Source organism: Populus euphratica, unplaced genomic scaffold, assembly GCF_000495115.2.
Source record: "Populus euphratica unplaced genomic scaffold, PopEup_1.0 scaffold82.1, whole genome shotgun sequence".
Taxonomy (NCBI): Eukaryota; Viridiplantae; Streptophyta; class Magnoliopsida; order Malpighiales; family Salicaceae; genus Populus; species Populus euphratica.
The window spans coordinates 739150-745631 of record NW_011499961.1 but is presented as its reverse complement, the minus strand read 5'-3'; positions in this window follow the sequence as shown (position 1 = coordinate 745631).

The following is a 6482-nucleotide window of genomic DNA, read 5'->3' as shown; positions in this document are numbered from 1 at the left end:
AATATATTAAAATAATATTTTTTTTATTTTTTAAAATTTATTTTTAACATTAAAACGTTAGTATAAAAATATAAAATATTTTTTTTTAAATACAAGAATAAATAGACTTGTATAACATTTGGATGTTTATGAGCCAACCAAAAGTGTTAAAATAAATCGTCCCATTTCGTTAGCTTGCTGTTTGCTATTTATAGTAATATTATTTTATATTTGAGTTTAAAGAAAAGTTGATAAGATAAATTTTCTATGAGAATGTAGTTGTTTGCAAAAAAAATAAAATTATTAGTTAGAAAAGCTAAAAAATACTTGATCATCAAAATCTCAAAAATATATAATCATAACATGGATTTAATTATACTTCACATTAAAAAAAAATGAACGAAATCATATAGTTATCATATCATAAATTAAATAATTTCATCAGAAAAATTATAATATGATCAACTAATTGTAGTTAAAATGGGCCTTCCCTTGTAAAATGATTAATATAATAATTCAAAACAATTTTATTGATTGCAATTTACATAAATATAATTTTAACAATTAATATCATTATTTTTAATAATAATTGATCTATCCAAATGATTTTTTCTTAACTCCTTAGATTATTTAAATTGAATAGATTCTCGCAAGTGTTACATCATAGTTCAAATTCTGAATTGAGATTGGGTTTTAAACTAATACATATTGCTAATAAATATTAGGTGTGAGCACAATAAATTAAGGGGTTTTTTGAACGGGGCTGCATAGAAATCCGATGGAATCCTCCGTTCAGAACTTTATAGGGGAATCACGTTCAGTGTGTTGTGACATACAGTAACAGTTATATTTTAAAACGTTTTTTATTTTAAAATATATTAAAATAATATTTTTTATTTTTTAAAAAAATATTTTTAATATTAACATACCAACATAAAAAAATATTATTTAAAAATAAAAAATTAATTTAAAAAAAAAAAACATTTCCAAAAATATAATATAAAATACTACCGAATCATCTGGTCCATAACTGGCTTGGTATTGGATGATTCTGGTAATTTGATTAAAAAGAAAGCCATGTGAGCCGGGAGTATCGGGGGTGAATCGCTCGGCTTGGACGGGTGGTCATTGTAGCGGCAGGTTGTCGAGTTGTGCCAGCGTGGCAGGTGTGTCAGAAAGTTTGAAACGATACGTGAAAGATAAAGTAATTTATCGTGAGAAGATGGTAATGATAAATTGAAGACTCTCTCTGTTCGGAAGTGGAACATCGAGGTTGTGCAATGAATTCTGACAGCGGTGGTTGTTTTTGAAGATATTTTTAGCAGTATATTTTTAGTTTAAAAATATATATAAATAATTTATTTAAAAAAAATTATTTTTGATATAATATGCCAAAATAATTTAAAAAATTAATATAAAACAAAAAAATTTAACTACACTGTGAGATAAAAAACAAACAATATATTATTTTATAAAAAATAATTTATTTTTATGTCACGAGTGAAATAATAGTTTAGATAATTTTTCAATACCTAGTATTATTTTATAAATAATACTTCTCAATTGATTTATGAATATATAATTAATTATTTTCATCAATTAAGTTTATTTAAAAAAATATCAATTAAATCCCTTTTATGAGCTTAAGTTCATTCAAATTTCTCAATTTTTTAAAAAATCATAGTAATTTTATTATGCTATCAAAAATATTATTAAGGAAGCGTAAACTAACTAAACTAGAAATTAAAACACTTTTATTATGCTATCAAAAATATTATTGATGAAGCGTAAACTAACTAAACTAGAAATTAAAAGAGATTGGAGGACGGAATTCACGAAAAGGATCAATAAAAAAATCTTAGACAAGTTGGATTCTTTTTATAAAAGTTATTATTTAATCTCTTAAAAAAAAAAAGCATACCGTAGTTTAAATAGATATATAATTAATTTCTTCCGGAAAAAAAATCATAATCAAATAGAAAAGTTGAAACTCAAAATTTCAAATTAAATTAAAAATGAAGAAAAAAATATATTCTAGACCTAATTTGAAACTATGTGTTTTCTTTTAATAATTTGTAAATTTAATTCAATAATAGAATAAAAAAAATATTCTTATCTTTACAAGACATGTCATTTGATGCAACCGTACCTCTTATTAATCTTGGACATATAAATTTAGTTTATAAATTTGTATGCAGGTTCAAATAATTAATTCAATTGCATAAATTTGTATCCGACTCGTCAAATACTCCAAAAGCTCATACATCAATTCTGCATGCAAGATTTTTCATTTTGAATTATAAATTAAATTTTAAAAACAAAACCAGATTTAACTTTTATATTTCTCTCGTGGCCTCAAGTTTCCCCTTTTTTACTTGAGAATTAACTACGACCTTCGTCATTTAAACTTAATAATTCCTCTCAAACATTCATCTATTTTATATTAAAAGTAATAAATATATCATAGATTAGATGTCTAATATTTTTTTTTTAATTTTTAGATGTCCTATTGTTCTGGTTTTTTAACTTTTTTTTATTTTAATAATGTAAGAATTAAACATGCTCTAGTTTTTTTAATTATTATTTTTTTTGTTTTTTTATTGCTCTACTTTTTTTAATTTTTAATTTTAATAATATAAGAATTAAACATGCATGCTTTATAACAATGTTAACTTGAAAAATATTTGACTGCAACGATTTTTGTGGCTCCATACGTGCAGAATTGCATGCTATTTGATTTTTATTTTTTTCTAAACGTCGACGGTCATGATATATTTAGATCAATTTTCCTGCATCTAGACTAATTTTTTATTTTCAATTGAGGCGTAAAAACACAAATCCACATCAAGTCTAATGTGTTATCAAGAATTTCTTTTCTCATAATTTCCATTTGATTGAAATTCTGGATAATAACTTGAGAAAAATACTCTAAACAAATGTTAACGATGATTAATTGTTTTCACATAAATATAAAGAAGTATGCATAACTTGACTAAGAATCAAAGATTTTTTTAATCAATTTTTCAATTTGTATTAAACATACACTCCATTATTACTAATTAGGTTATAGATGGAGAAACTCTAAGAAATGAAAAGGTAGAGAAAATTGGAATAAACTTATTTTTCTCTATTAACATTAATAATGTTATAATTTGATTTTAATCCTCTATTTAGATTATGTTTTTTTAAAAAAAAAAAGTATTTACATCCATTTCATTGTTTTCAACCATTTTCCTCATTGTGTTTATATTGATGAATTTTGAAAAACTAAATATTAAAAAAAAAATTGGAAAAGAAACAATAACAAAAATATTAATGAGTGAGATGAAAATTAATTAAAAAAAAAAGAGAACAAAACAAATAGATCAGTCAAACTAATTAGAAACTACTGCTTTTTTATTTTTTCTTTAATTTTTGTTGAAGTCATCTCATTCGCCATATAAAAAACAACAATAATCATCAAACACCAACCACCGTGACCTTTTTTTTTTCCCTCCACAAGAACATCTTCAATAGCAACAACTAGAAATAGTGATAATATCAACTAGTTAAAGGAACGAGCAAGTAAAGAGAGAAACTGATAAAGAAGAGATATAAGAAGAAGCGAAACTTTTTATGCTTCAACCTCTCTTTACAGGTGTTAGTGTGCCTTTTTGCTAGCTAAGAAAAGAAGAGGAAAGTGGTACAATCTCAATCCCCTGCATCATTAACCAATAGAAGTGATGGTGTGTGAATCCGTATACCTATATAGTCATTTATGATTTTAGTCACCTAATTGACTTCAGTCATTTAAGGAGGTCGATTTTAAATCCTAAATGAATTTTTGAATAATTTTTATTATATTGTTGAATTTTTATGAGAAAAATATTAATTGTTGTTGATTTTTAATTGATTGTGAATAATTATAATATTTAAAATGTTAGGATCTGTGTGATAACCCCAAAAGATGATGTTAATGAGAGTTTATTTTTAAGGTGGAATAAGACTCGAATTAATATCTTGTGATTGAGTTAGAAGGATTGGGCTGCAATAAGTTTATATGAGGCATAATGATTTGATTCAGTGTGAAATTTCATGTGTGTTGATCTATTTTTGAATTGTTTAAGTTACGTGTGGATGCTATTTTTATTTGTTATGTTTGTTAGCCTAAAGATCGCTAGCACCTATAAATTAATTATTTTAACTATAACAACAATTAGTAAATTTATTATGTATGTCAAATGTTATAATGATGTACAAATACTTTTATATTAAATTGAAGTAATATGGATTCCTTAAATGCAAACATGATTGGAATATGCCTAAACTTTTTTTCATGTAATCAAGTTTTTATAAAATTTAATTTGGCATCACAACATATTTTTTTACTATCGAATTTACCATCCAAAAATACTTTTATTTTCAAAATTAATACATTATGTAATATACCTTATAAAAAAATCCTTTTATCTTGGTATATTCAGTCAAATTATTTTTTAAATGAATAATATGAACTTTATCAAATGAACTCTTACAATGAGGATTACTGAAAAACTTTTTATTTATTATTAGCTAAAAGTTTTTATCATATGGGTTTTTGCACTTTTATATCTAATTTTAGCTAGAGTGTTAAACTTATAATTTTGAAAGAATTGTAATTGAGTTATTTTATACTTAAAAGCTAACTTGCTTCAAGTGGTTAACTCACTTTTTACTTAAGCTCTTGTAAGAACTCTTTTTCTTTAAAAAATAGTAATATAATCATTTCTAACAAAGAGGAAGAACACTCCAAAATTTTAAAATGTTTTACTCTTTTTTTTTTGTCTTGCAAAAGTAATGGCTATGTGTTGTTATTTTTTGTATAAAGACCCCCCCTTTTTTTTACTTCTATGAATAATACCTTAAAACCTTATATTTTACAACTCTTGATTCTTACAACTTCTCTTATCTAAAAGCCTTCATTATTTTTTTAATCTTTTTAAATATTTAAACTTTCTTTACATCAAATCACAATTTCATATTCTTGAGCTACATCCTAACATTCCTAATTTGTATACCAACTTTAACAACATATCAAGTCATGGTTGTTGAAACTGGAGTAATTGTTTTTTTTATTCCTATCGAAATCTTGACAAAGCCTCCTTAAATATATAATGATCCCAAGTGTCGATATCAATGTAAGTTACACAAATCAATCTCATCCATCAATCTAATTTATTTGGAATTGCATCTCATCAATATCTCAATAACATTTCACTATCATTTTAACATAATCAATATGTTACACTATTAAAGCAATGTAAAACTTGAATAATAAGGAAATGACATAAGATAAACATGATTACTACATTAAATACTAGTTCTTCTCTAGCAAAACATTAAAGTCCATTTACCTTAGTTTGCATGCCAAAAATAATAATTAAGATATTATAATTCATTGTCCATAAATACAAAATTATGCATAAATCCATTTTATTAATTAGTTAGGGAAAAAATAATGAAAGTTTATTTTTGATAACCTTGTGGAAGACTTGAAACAAGAATTACCATGATAATACAGTAATCTTCAATATGGATTTATATTATTTCAAATAATTCATAAAGAGTCCATTCACAATTATATTATGTTCTTTTTATTTTAATCATTCAAACAATGTGCTAGATAAATTTGCACATCCCATTACATCTCCAATCTTCTTAGTTATCTTTCTAGATTGGTTGAATAACTCGATTATCATAGTTCATAGTCAATTAATCTGGTTATTCATTCCAAATACTAATTAATCTATAAACCCTCATTCGATTATCCATGAATTCAATAAACTCTCATGATTATCAAATATTTTGGAATAGCTGTTTAGAAGCCAATAATTTCAATAATTCTAACTAGATACAAATTAATATGGCAACCTTACTTCGATCCTAATTATTCTGACATTCCCATTTGAAAGCCAGTAATTCTAGTAATCCCAACTAGATCTCAATCAATCTGGCAACCTTAGATGCCAATTATTCTAGAATTTCCTTTTGGAATCCAATAATTCTATTCTTCAACATAAATTTCTTAATCCAATATATATATTGCCAACTACTATGATTTCAATAAAATCTTGAAATCAAAAAAAGTAGTAGTTAATATTGACTTTTAAAAGAATGAATAACATTTATTTTGGTTTTAATCACCTACCCAAGGCCTATTGTTGTTTGATTGTCCCTGACAATTATATAGCTTTCGCAGCTTTTTTTGTATCATCATAATACAAATTATTTTAAATTCAAAATTCTTATCTTAAAAATCTCATTTTCATCTTATATCCAAGGAATTTCACAAAAGTTTTTCAAGTAGTTAATTCCTTTCACTTATCAAATCACATTTAATTATTTTCTCATATTTATTCACATTAATTTATTATAACCACAGACCCTTTCATTTTCTATCTTTGGGACAACTTTGGTTTAAATGGTTCTATTCCATTATTTCCAATCTTTCATAAAGTTTTTTTTTTTTAATTTCATTTCATGAC